General features: G+C 41.6%; 1 long non-coding RNA gene across 2 annotated transcripts in view; it reads right to left on the reverse strand.

Moving 5' to 3' along the window:
* Positions 1 to 258: 258 nt before the first annotated feature.
* The window catches only part of LOC112670329 (uncharacterized), a 31,226-nt gene continuing 18,233 nt past the window's right edge, over positions 259 to 13,251 (reverse strand). For both annotated transcript variants that reach the window (XR_003142889.3, XR_003142888.3), the window contains one exon: positions 259 to 478. This is a non-coding gene — a long non-coding RNA (uncharacterized LOC112670329). The remainder of the gene's footprint in view (positions 479 to 13,251) is intronic.

Raw genomic sequence — 13,251 nt, forward strand, 5'->3', positions numbered from 1 at the left:
TACTATAGTAATGCTTCACCACCTTTGCCCATTGGGAAGCACTCATATATTATCCCATTTTTGACAGGTTAAAGTGACCCACACCAAATTAAGCAATTTCTTAATGGCAGCAGAGACATCAGTTAGCAGAACTGGAATTTCAGATCCCTTCATGATGAGCTGTGCTAACGCACATACCTTTCAGTATTAAAAATACCATGTATAGACTATTCCTTGATAAAAAAAAATGCAGAAAATAGGTGATGAGTAACATGTATGTTAAATGTTAAATTGTTTTCTATATTTTTATGTTAGGCAGAAAGGGCAGAACACATGACCATAATTCTGATTTTTTTGACGTAGTGCTGGCCTAGGGTTATTTCTGTTTCTCAGGAAACAGCTTGAACTGCATTAACTACGCAGTTGCGTTCTTAAAAAATTCATTTTCAGTATAATCCCAGCAGACATCAGATGAGACACTTCCAGTATTTGTAGTCACCTGGAATAAAATACAGAAAGAAGTACAAGCTTGTGTAAAGAAGGACAAGTGTCACACCATGCACAAGTTTAATACTGTTAATAGCTAACTGTGTATGGTAATTATATTTTCTAAACCAAAGTCTGGCATATGATCTGGAAAATACATGTGGGAACAATATGGCAAATATTAACAACCAGAATGGTCTCAGAATATTTGGATGATCTTCTTCCTGTATTATTAAACATGAAGAAAGTATTTTGGGATAACTTGGAAAGACATGAACATTCAATTCATATTGACTTTAATTGTATCTTTTCAATTCCTGTACTGCATATTTGCCTACCTCTCACATATCTGAAATAACCATTAGTAATGACAATTCAGCTTTAGAATCTTAAATATTAAAATCTTAAATGTTAAACTTCAGATCCTATGTTGTTGATTTTTCCCCTAATAAACTCCAAAGACTATGGTCTATAAAGGTATCAGAAAATGGTACATTGAATGATGTCAATGTAGGCAGACATAGTGGCCTCTTTGATTTAAAAATCTCTGTTTTCTCTGAATTATGGAGCTGCTTTGATTTATTCTGAAGTTTAATTACTGCCAGATACATTGTTATTTCCTTGATTTGAAAGAAAAATAAGAAGAACTCAGAGAATTAAAATAGCTAGAAAAACTCGACTTACTATCTACCACTATCAATGCTCAGATACAGAAAAAGAACAAACAGCCAAACCAACATATGGCCGATTGGCTCCTGGCCTCAAGGAGCCTCTAAGGAAACCAGACCAATATAGAGATAATTGCAATACAATGTGGCAAGGTCTTGATGGGGCAAGAGTTCACACCAGGAGCTAAAGAACAGCTACTTGCCCTCCATCACACAGCCAATGAGCAGTTGGACAACATCATCCAGCATGGTGGATACCTCATGGCACCGCCTCTCAGATAGCTTCCATTGAAGCGGAGTGCTCAGGATTTCACAGAATGTATAGAAAACATACTTAAGGGGATAAAGATAGGTGGTTGTCTTGAGGATAAGCCTTACATCACCTAGCATGCTGTATATAGTGATCTGTTTCTGCTCAAGAAGGTTTTAATGTCCAGTCTTAAGAGTAGGTACAAAAAAGTAAAGCACAGGAAAGCAGGCACTTCTTGACAAGCTGCAAATTGTAAACTTAATACACAGTCGTTTCTATGGTCAGATTAGACTTGATTAGGAACCAACAATGTATTTGCTCATTTACGCATTCTAAGAATTTGATATTGGCCCAGTTACTAACCTCATCTTCCTCATCTGTAAAATGGGACATTAGTATCTATCTCAGAGGGTTGGGGTGAGGATTAAATGAGATAAGCCATGTAAAATACTTGGAATTTCACCTGCTACATAGTTCTGTTTTCCCTATATATTTTTAAAGATTTATTTATTTATTTTCTATATATATAAGAATGCATGTGTGCTCCTGTGTGGGGAGGGACAGAGGAAGAGAGAAACAGAGAGGCAGACTCCCTGCTGAGCAGGGAGCCCAACATGGAGCTCGATCCCAGGACCCCAAGACCATGACCTAAGCCGAGATCAAGAGTCTGCCACTTAACCAACTGAGCCACCCAGGCGTCCCCATAGTTCTATTATATTTTTAAGCCAAAATATAGTGTCTGAAGTAGAGATATTAATGAAAGGGAATAGATACAGTTTAAATAATTTGGTTTAGGAGAAAGGCAGAATTTATACTCTGAAATCTTCCTTTGTTCTTTTATTTATTATTCATGTGAGAATCATTTGTTAAAAATAGCATCCTTATCTTTCAGAGTGTCACACTGAAATATTTGTGGATGAAATTATGTGGTAGCTGGGATTTATGTAAAAATATTATAGTGGGTGGGGGCTTAAGAAGGAGGGAGTATAGAAATGAAGCACGATGAGCCATATGTTGATCATTGTTGAAGCTGCAATAGGCATGTGAAGCTTAGTTAGATTCGTCTTTATTTCTGTGTATGTTTGAATCTGTACATGAAAGTTAAAAAATAATAGTAAGGTCAGGATTCGTAGCTACTCTCTGTTTCTATGTATATATTCTCTGATGGAGATCGAAAGTCCAATTTTTCTTTTCAAACCAGGCAAGCATGAATTTATGTCAACCTGATGCAGAAATCATGTTGCTACGGCAACTCGTCACCATATTAAATAATTGCAGAGTCAAAAATGGCAGCAGGTTTCCTTCAGGAGATGATCTGAGTATCAGAGAGAGAAACCCACCTCAAAGATCCTTCCCAGCCATCCCACACCCTCAAAGAGCCTCCATCCTTTGCTTACCTTAAAGGACTGAAAGGTGTAGATGCCAACTGAGTTTGGAGCCCAAAAGATTGGGGGATGGGGAGCCTCTGCTACAGACCCCTGGAAGAAGTCACCTATATTCAGAGCGAGCTCTCTCCCTATGACTGGGCTTCCCATGGGGTCTGCAGAGCCTGGGGAAGGGCCCCTGGTTGTCAAGCAGTGAGATCTCCCTAGGAAGAGAGACCATCAGCAAACATCTGTTTCTTTTCTTTTATGCTCTTTCCCAAATTTGGGAATGACAAATGGTCAAGGACAAGAAACGGAGCTCAATCCCAACTTCCTGCACAGAGGACCGTTTCCAGAGAGGTTCACCATGTGTTTTTAGAATCATAAGTAAACCGTGATGTGGTCAAGGATCTCTGGGCATCATTAAGTCCATGTCTATGCCTTCAGAAAGATCTCCTCTAAACACCCCAGAGGGGGCTTAAGGAGCAACCTGAAAGCAGAGGGACCCCAGGACAGAGGCATGTAGGTTCATTCTGCAATACACACTAGGCCCTCTCGGCTTTGATCATTAGGGATCGGTGGTTGTGGTCCCCACTCCTTCACCTGTTTGCCAGATCATCCTGAGCAAGTCATTCAATCTGTGTGTTCATTTGTTTGTTTGCTTAAAAAAAAAAAAAAAAAAAAAAAAAAAAAAAGATCCCAAGGTTCTGATGAGGATGAAACAGGATAAAATCTGAGGAATGTGTGAGTAATTGCTACTCGAGTGAAGTGGGGCGCCGTCATTCCTTTTTCCTGTCCCCCCTTCTTTCCTCTTTCTCCCTTACTCTCTCATTCCCTTTCTCTCCCTTCCTCCCTTCTTCCTTCTTTTTAAAGAATTCTACAAACCAGCCTGAGGTGTTGTTTTTTTTTTTTTTTTAGCATGTCCCCTGGACATAGTCCTCTCACATTTTCAGCAATTAGTTTAATTCTAAGCATCTGGGCATCATCAGTAAGCACCCAGTGCACTGCACGCTAGTTCTTGGGTTTAATCGTGCATCGCATTCCCTGATAGTGAGTACACTAACCCTCAGTGCAGTCTTTCTCCTTCAAGCTCCCTCCAGCCAATTGAATTCAATACTTTATTCTTCACACGAATGTGAGGTGTCTCTGAAAATTGCCTACACGGCGGTACAACCTGGGAAGCTAGCTACCTGGGATTTCATCTACTCAATCAAGAAGTTGCCTTTATTATGGGAGTAATGAAATGTTTATTTTGGCTGAGCCAACAGGGAGAGAGGTTTTTTTTGTTTTTTGTTTTTTTATGTTTTCCCAACACTTGGTGCTGGCTGCAAGAAGCCCCCAGCATCCTGCTTGGCATCAGGGATTCAAAACATTTTTAAAGTGACAGAACGTCTGTGCTGGTGTGTATTTTAATATATCTCAGTGGTTTTGAACAGGCTGTTTTTCACGAGGCTGCTTCTGTTCTGGTTGATTTTTTTCCCCCCAGGTAGAAATACTGACAAATGTAAACAGTCCTTATTTAAAGCTTTTTTTCTTTTTCTTTTCACCCTTGAAAATGGTCATTCCAAATCCTGTCTTTGGCTTTCAGAATACGTGATGCCCGTCAGGCCATTGAATGGTATGTTAATTACAAATTGATTGAGCATGTCTCCATTTAGTTGCCACAGCATGCTGGCTATGGAGAGTGAAGCACATTTCTCCTCACGGGCTCCCCATGGGGTAGAGGCCCCAGAGCATACAGGGGCTGAGGCATGAAATGCAGCACACACAGGAAGGAACCTGCATGCATGAGGGAGAGGAATAAAAGTGTAGGACAAAGTCTCAGGGAACCCAAAGGGCAATGGGGAGCCACGGTAAGTCCTAGAGCAGTGACACAATGAAACCTGTTAAGAACCACCTAACTTGTGGTTTCCTCTGGTTTCTCTGGTAGTCTATAACAATCAGATCAGATTGTAAGGCAATCTACTCAATGGCCAGTCAAATGACAGATAATGGTCTAGATGGGGTTCAAACCTACTAAGTCTGAGATGTGCCAGTATGAGACAAAAACACTAATGCACTGTAATCATACTTATTAACCCAAAGATTTAAAAATAGCAATGGAGGGGCACCTCGGTGGCTCAGTGGTTGAGCATCTGCCTTCGGCTCAGGTTGTGATCCCAAAGTCATGGGGTGGAGTCCCACATCGGGCTTCCCACCGGGAGCCTGCTTCTCCCTCTGCCTATGTCTCTGCCTCTTTCTCTGTGTCTCTCATGAGTAAATAAATAAAATCTTTTTTAAAATTTAAAAATATATAAAAATAGCTGTAGAACATCTTCATTTCTAAGAAACATATGCCAAGGATTTGTTAAGAAAAGGGTCCTTTGGAATTAAAGAGCTTTGTGAAGAAGATCCCTCACTCTTAGCAATATTTGCAACATCATAAAAAACAGATGTTGAAATTCATGCAACCATTGCAAAATCCTGCATGAAGAAACAGGTAAAGTCTTCCCATTAAAGCAGCTTAAACTCCAACTCAGAAAATAGCTACATAAAAGATGCCAGACCCATCCATCAAACACACAGACTATTTATATGCTGTAAATGTCAGTCATATTCCCAGGACTACCAGTTTAGAAGTAAAAAAGGTGTCCAATCAATAGGCACCATCTCATATTTCTCAGAACTTGGTGTGACTCACTTGGTAGGAGCTCCAGCCCTACCCTCAGATTCCCAGATTCCTCCCAGACACTTCCAAGGTTTGAGGAAGAAGGGACAGTTGGAGAGGTGCAAGCGGTCTTTCTTGGTTTCCGAGACTATTGAGCAATGTTCCTTCTCCCCTGGGCCAGCTCAGGGCAGGCTGTCATGGATGGCCAGGAGTGGGAGAAGGAGGGCCTACAGGACTAACTGAGACTCCATGCTAAGTATGAGTATGCCTCCACCTCCACAGCTACTAGGACTGCCTTTTTCTGCTTCCTGTGTTCCATGGAAGCTTTAGTGAAGGCAGCTCTTCATTTTTCCCTTTCCCATTTACCCAGTCTAATTATTATAAGCAAGAGCTCTGAAGTCAGACACACTTGGGATTTGAGACTCAACTACTCTTCTAACTTTGTGGCCAAGGGCAAGTCACTGAGTCTCAGTTTTCCCAGCTATAAAATGGGAACGATCATAATAGTACCTCTGTAATTAGAGTGTCTTCAAGATTAGATTAACTGATTCATGTAAAAGGCTAATCCTAGTGCCTGATCTTGGTAAACGTGTTCCCATGGACGTTACTACACTTATCAGTGTTGCTGTACTTCTGCCACCAGTCCCCTTCACGGTGGCATTTGCCCATTCGGCCAGGAGTCAGTGGGAGACAAGGCAAGAGGGCAATCTGCTTGATCCACACTAAGCTATTGTATGGAAACCGCGAAGTGCTTAACACAATGTCTGGCATCTGCCTTCAGTGCAGGTCCTGATCCCAGGGTGCTGGGATCGAGTCCTGAACTGGGCTCCCTACAGGGAGCTTGCTTCTCCCTCTGCCTGTGTCTCTGCCTCTCTCTGTGTCTCTCATGAATAAATAAATAAAATGAAAAAAAAAAGAAATAGTCCTTCCCATCTTTAAGCACATGTCTATTGCTTGTACGAAGGGCACACTTCTGTCCTTGGGGTTTTCTTTTTATCATTTTTAAGCTTTTTGGAAAGATCAGAAATATATCTATCTCAGCGTTGTTATTGTTAACCTTTGTGTCCCCTGGAGCACCTCTCTTGTTTCCTTCCCACCTCTTGAAAAACTCATCCTACCCCTGGATCAGCACCAGGAGAGTCCCCATCTTTCATGGGGAGTGTGTAGCATCCTCAGCCCCCAGAGCATGGACAACAGCTGCTCCAGCCTCCCCTCCTCTCCAGATTCTGCTCTGCTCAACACAGCAAGCCTTGGCCTGTCAAGAGTCTTCATGCCAGTGAAGGAGTCCTGAGACTTTTTTAAGTAAACGCGACACCCAACATGTGGCTCCAATTCACAATCCAAGATCAAGAGTCACATGCTCTACCAACTGAGCCAGCCAGGCATCCCTAGACTATTTTAAATATTTCATAAAGGGACACCTGGGTGGCTCAAGGGTTGAGCATCTGCCTTCAGCCCAGGGTGTGATCCTGGAGTCCTGGGATTGAATCCCACATCGGGCTCCCTGAATGGAGCCTGCTTCTCTCTCTGCCTATGTCTCTGCCGCTCTCTGTGTGTCTCTCTCATGAATAAACAAAATCAAAATTAAAAATTAAAAAAAAATAATAAAATAAATATTTCATAAAGTCTAACAAGAGTCATCTATGGGCATGCTATAAAAGTACCCATGTCTGATTAAAATGCCGTGAGTCATGGCAAGAGGCAAGAAGTACATCGGCGACATGAGGCAGTACTTTGTCCCTCCTGCTGATCAGATGCTCTGAACTTAAAAAGCAGAAAACCAAAAAATGATCATTTCTTGGGGATCCCTGGGTGGCTCAGCGGTTTAGTGCCTGCCTTCAGCCCAGGGCGTGATCCCAGAGTCCCGGGATCGAGTCCCACATCGGGCTCCTTGCATGGAGCCTACTTCTCCCTCTACCTGTGTCTCTGCCTCTTTCTCGCTCTCTCTCTCTCTTTCTCTCTCTCTCTCTTTGTGTGTGTCATGAATAAATAAATAAAATCTTTTTTTAAAATGATCATTTCTTTTTTCTATAATGGGAGGTAATAGGAAGAGTTCTTGGTGGTTAAAGCCTGGCTGCCTCTGCCTTACTCAATTCTGTTTTACCAATAACAAATTTTCATGAAAATTAAACCAAAGGAGGGCAAAACAGGTTATACAAAAATGTAAGGATATTATGAGCCTTAAAGGGCCTGGTTTCCATAAAACCCAAAAGCCATGCTTAGCTTCATGAGGGAAATGTACTGTTGCTTTTCAAGAGCATCATACTCAAAAATGCTTAATTTTCTGAGCACCTATCAGGTAAAGGGTAGAGAAACTTGGACTGGACTCCTCTGCCCTCCCTAAACCGTAGAGTAAGGCATCCAATAAGCTATTTTGATCATACTTTTAAAGAACTTTCATTCTATCTTTATATTTTTCTGGTGATGACTCCGACCACATTGCTTAATGAGGCCTCAGAACCCATACCACTTTAAACCCACAGAAGAGAGGGGTAGCCTGGAGGGACTATTTCACAGCTTGGGCAAGGTGATGAGTATTTCCAGTTTGTGCTCTTCGGCCTCATTAACACTCATTCTTATAGTTTATTGTTCTCTGAATTGATCATATTAATAAATAAAGCATGTGTAGGGAGGAATCTCCTAAAAAAGGAGCTCACTCATCCTTGAAAGATTTGTTTCTTTAAGTGTCTGCTTGGGGAAAATGCTGTGGTAGCATTAATAGACAACAGCATTTTAATTATGAATCTAATATATTTGTATCACAAAACCTGGCATTTTCAACGATAAAGCACTGTGATTACAAGAAGCATTTTTAGAAATAATAAAACCTCTGCTGAATATGTTCATGAACCACATTAAGATTCAATTTCAGCTCTCATTAGTAATATCAACTAATACAGGTGGGTTGATTATTTTAAAATGTATTAAGTGTAAATTGATTTTGTATTCTCAGAAATAATATTGAGGGACATTCTTTAGTCACTCCCAGGCCTCCTGCCCCAGCTCCTGACCTTTAGGTCTCTAATTGTGGAATATTCTAATTACAAACAGCTTTTTTATTTTCATTATATTATCTTGACTATCTGAAAGATCCTAGCTGCACTTTGCTTCCCACCAAACTTGGGTTTGTCTGTTTAATGGGAGCCAGGGTCCAGTTTGGGGATAAACTCAGGACACCAAGTCCAGGGCAGAAGCTGGGGAGACTGGCGGACAGTGTCCCAAGGGCAGGCTCATGAGGCAGCTGCATCATTTCCAGACTTTTCCTCTCACAAGACAGAAGAATAGCAGAGCCAGTGACCTCACATCTAAGTCACAGCATTAGTTTGTCATGTAACATGAATTAAGACTTTTTGACTATGACTTTATTCCACTTCTGGCTAGATCATGAAGCACTGATTGCCAACGTCCCCTGGGACCTGTAGCAAGGGATCTGGATATTCATACCTCTTTCGTTTGTTCACAAAATCCATTTCAGAGTATGTCTCATAAACATGCTAAAATAATTATATGCTTCCTAGGAGATTTCATCTTTGCCCCAGATGAAAGAAAGAAAGAAAGAAAGAAAGAAAGAAAGAAAGAAAGAAAGAAAGAAAGAAAATGAAAAATTAGAGAATTCAAGACCTTAACTGATTAGCTATCCAGTGCAGAAAACACTGGTCAAGGAGGACTTAGGGTGCAATAAGATGGGGGAAGGGAGAAGCATTTCTGGGCAAAAGAGCAGAAGGTGCAAAGGCTTGGAGGCAGGACACGTTGGAGAGCAGGCTGGTCTTACCACGTGTGGGGCCCGAGGGGGTGCTGGGCCTAGTTGAGAATTGCCTTAAATTTCAGGCTTTTGTCTGAGGAGGAGGAGGAGGATTATCTCCATAAACACATTTTATACTTAGGTTGTTTTGTTTAAAAAACAAACATAGGTGTGGTTGGCCATACCCTGTGTTATATAGCCTGCTTTTTCACCTAAGCTGTATATCATAAACATTTTCAATGTTTTTCATTAGAGTCATTTTAAAATGCAAAGTAGCCATTCAACCATTCCTTGGTAATTAGGTAGTTAGATTTTTTCAACATTTTTATTATTATTATAAATTGGAGTAGTGCTGAGTAACTCTGTGCATAAAGCATTTCCTCTTATTTAAAAGTAATTCTGTGTCAGGTTATGTTCCTAGATGTCACACCAGCAATATGTGCCAACGTCCCCTTAATTTCCTTGCTAATGTGACTGTTTGCTTGATGGGTAAAAAATCACGATCTTCTAGTTTCAGCTTACATTCCTTTGATGTCTAGGAAAACTTAATAGGTCTCTGTGTTTTTCAACAAGTATTCTTAGAGTGATAGGTAGGGCCATAAAGTAATTTAGTGAGTAGATAAAGAGAACAAGTTTGGTATCTTACATCCCAGTATATCTGTGGAATGCACAGACCAGCAAAACAATTTTAGACTAGGCTAAAGGTCTTTTTTTTTTTTTTTCTAAAGGTCTTTTTAAAGCTATATTATTGTTTAAAAAACAATGTTTTTTAAAGGCTAAATTCTGCTTTGGAAGAAAGATATTAAGACAAGTTAATAAACTCTATCTTTAGACATGTACAGATAGTGAAATCAAATATTCATATGGCTGAGATACGAGAGGAATCTGTTTATGTGGTTTGGGCACAAATCTATGCCTAAACCAGTGTCCAAGTATCTAAGAACTTTCCTTTTCTGTTAATAGGAACATCTTTTTTTGACCACTGGATGTGTCTGAAAAGATCTCATGGGAGGGGAGCTCTGTGGGAAACTCCGATGGTTTTATCTATCATTACTATTACTATTTTATTACCATTTTTTACTATTTTGACCATTTTTAAAAATTGAGACATAATTGACATATAGACCAATGATTTAAAATAGTGGCTTCATTGAACAACCCCACACACAGGAAAGCTGTGTTTTCCAGCCTATTAGGACAAACTCCCAAATCAATTTACAGCTGTATTCATGAAACGCTCAGAGCAAGATAGCTGGTGAATCCACTTCAAAGCTCAAGTTCTAAGTGGGACTTTCTCCCCTTCCAGCTGCCTCCAGGGTAGGACCCTGCTCTTAAAAAGATTTGTTTGAAAAGTATGTAAAACTGGACGGGTTCTCCATGAAATAATTACCACCACTGAGCCAAAGCCAGGCCTCAGATGGCACAGAAGCCTGAGGTCTGCCTATTACGTGAAAAGCAAGCCCGTGGACTGAGAATGGTTCTGGTGGTGAGTAGAACCATCCTGTGCTTGGGGTTGTTTCCCACCATTAAGTTGATGCACCCTAGAGGCCAGCCCTGGAACCCCAGCACTGAAAGCCCCACAGACCAGTGCAGAGCTGGCTTCTGGTGGCCCAACTCGTAAAACCCTGGATCTGGCCTCTTAGGGACTGGGAGCCTCTCTTTGCTGACAGCGCTGATTGGGTCATGGACAAGGAAAGCCTCTGGAGTCCACAAATTGCCACAAATTACTCAGTCCTGCTCTTAGCCCAGGCCAAGGAGAAATGCATGTGGAGAAACCTGAATGGGCTTTTTTCCATTGCTGCCATTCCTTCAGCAGGTACGGTGCAGGGGCCACAGCCCCCACCATCAATGTGTGTGTCCTGCAGTCCCAAGCCCAGTGCCTATGTAATACGTTGTGGAACGCCTGGATGGCTCAGCGGTTGAGCGTCTGCCTTCGGGGTCTGGAATCGAGTCCCACATTGGGCTCCTTGAGGGGAGCCTACTTCTCTCTCTGCCTGTGTCTCTGCCTCTCGCTCTGTGTGTGTCTTTCATGAAATAATAAAATCTTAAAAAAAAAAAAAAAAAAACCTTGTGGAAGCCAGTTGTTTAAAACTGCTTTTAGAAAATGCTGTCAGAACTCCAAATGGCACTCCAGGCTAAACACTGAAGATAATGACTCCTTAAGGTGCAGTCAGCATAAAGCCACCGAGGATAAGGCTTAGCCTCTCGGCCATGGTAGCATGTTCTTATCTTGGAGCCTCTGACATACTCTTTTGGGCCACCTCCATATGCATCAGATTAAAGGAGCAAGAGCGTTTTTGCCAAAACCCTTCTTGTGGAAAGCCAGGGTGACTAGACCGACCCTCTTTGGTTCAGTGTATTTGTGATAATCAACAAGTGGGGCATGAGCAAAGGACCTGAGGAGATCTGAAAAGTCACTCTAATGTATTTTCTGCCTCGGGACAGAGGGAATGTTCATTTAGGGGACTTGTTTTCTTCCATGCTCCTGAAACTGGACACTACTCTGGGGAGGGAAGAGCATGGAGAGCTGAGACAGCATAAAGAAAAGGATAATTAATCAGGTTGTTACTTGGCATACAGCCACAGCTTCCTTGGCAACATGGATCCTTCAGCTGTCAGCAATCAGAGTACGGGCAACTTTCAATTATCAACGCTATTGGAGGGGGCAGTGATGTGGATAATCCAAAACAGCAGATAATCCCTCCAAATCATTTAATTTATCTTTTGAATGGTTTTCACATGTACACATATGCAAACACACGTGATTCTTTCCTTCCTCATTATGTTCTGTGTAGGCCAAAAATAAAATTGATGTGCTTTCCTTGGGCATACACCAATTGATAAGAAAGTTGACTGAAGGAAGCTAGTCCTTGGATTAAACATTTTCCATGGATCATCCACTCATGGATAGTCAAGGGCTTAATATATTGATTTCATAGACTCATAGCACTGGAAGGAACCAGGAAATCATTCAATTCCAACCCTTTGCTTTGCAGAGGAAAAAACTAAGTCCTGGAATATTTGCCTAAAACCCTATAGCTAGCTAAATGCCCCTCGGTTGTCATCATTTAATTCACAAGATTTCTCCTCCCACTGACTGTCCTTTTAACCAGTTTCTTGCCCAGTGGGGAAAGTCATAGGAACTTCTCATGACTGCATTGATGCTAAGATGCCAGGCCCCAGACCAGAGGCCCTAACCCTGGCAGCAATTCAGAATTGCCCAAGTACATTTAAAATACCTCTGACCAATTATAATATTTTTTTAATTTTTTTTATTTATTTATGATAGTCATACAGAGAGAGAGAGAGAGAGAGAGAGGCAGAGACATAGGCAGAGGGAGAAGCAGGCTCCATGCACCGGGAGCCTGACATGGGATTCGATCCCGGGTCTCCAGGATCGCGCCCTGGGCCAAAGGCAGGTGCCAAACCGCTGTGCCACCCAGGGATCCCCCTCTGACCAATTAAACTGGAATCTGGAATTGGGGCTGGAGCATACCTCAGATGAAAACCAGGCATCAGAGTTTTAAAAGTTCCCAGGTGAATCCAAAGTATAATCAAGGTTGAGGATCACTGCCCAGACCCAGGATCCTGACACCCTCCCCTACTAGCTACGTGGCCTCAGGAAAATCTCACCAATCTATGCCTCAGTTTTCTTCCCTATGAGACAGAACAATGAGGATGATAGTTTTAATAATTACCTGAGTTGTTGGCAGGATTAAATGATTTACTATATAGAAAATACCTACTGCAGTTCTGTATGGACCAAATGTTTGTATCCTCCCAAAGTTCATATGTTGAAATCCTTTTTTAAAAAATATTTTATTTATTCATGAGAAACAGAGAGAGAGGCTGAGACATAAGCAGAGAAAGAAGTAGGCTCCCCGAGAGGAGCCTGATGTGGGACTCAATTCTGGGACCCTGGGATCACAATCTGAGCCAAAGGCAGATGCTCAACTGCTGAGCTACCAAGGTGCCCCAATATGTTGAAATCCTAACCTCCAGTATGATAGTATTTGGAGGTGGGGATTTGGGGGGATAATTAGGTCATGAGGGTGGAGTTCTTGTGAATGGAATTAGTGCCCTCAAAAAAAAAAAAAAAAAGAGTTTGTTTTCTC

The sequence above is a fragment of the Canis lupus genome, chromosome 2, assembly GCF_003254725.2.
Source record: "Canis lupus dingo isolate Sandy chromosome 2, ASM325472v2, whole genome shotgun sequence".
NCBI classification, from domain to species: Eukaryota; Metazoa; Chordata; class Mammalia; order Carnivora; family Canidae; genus Canis; species Canis lupus.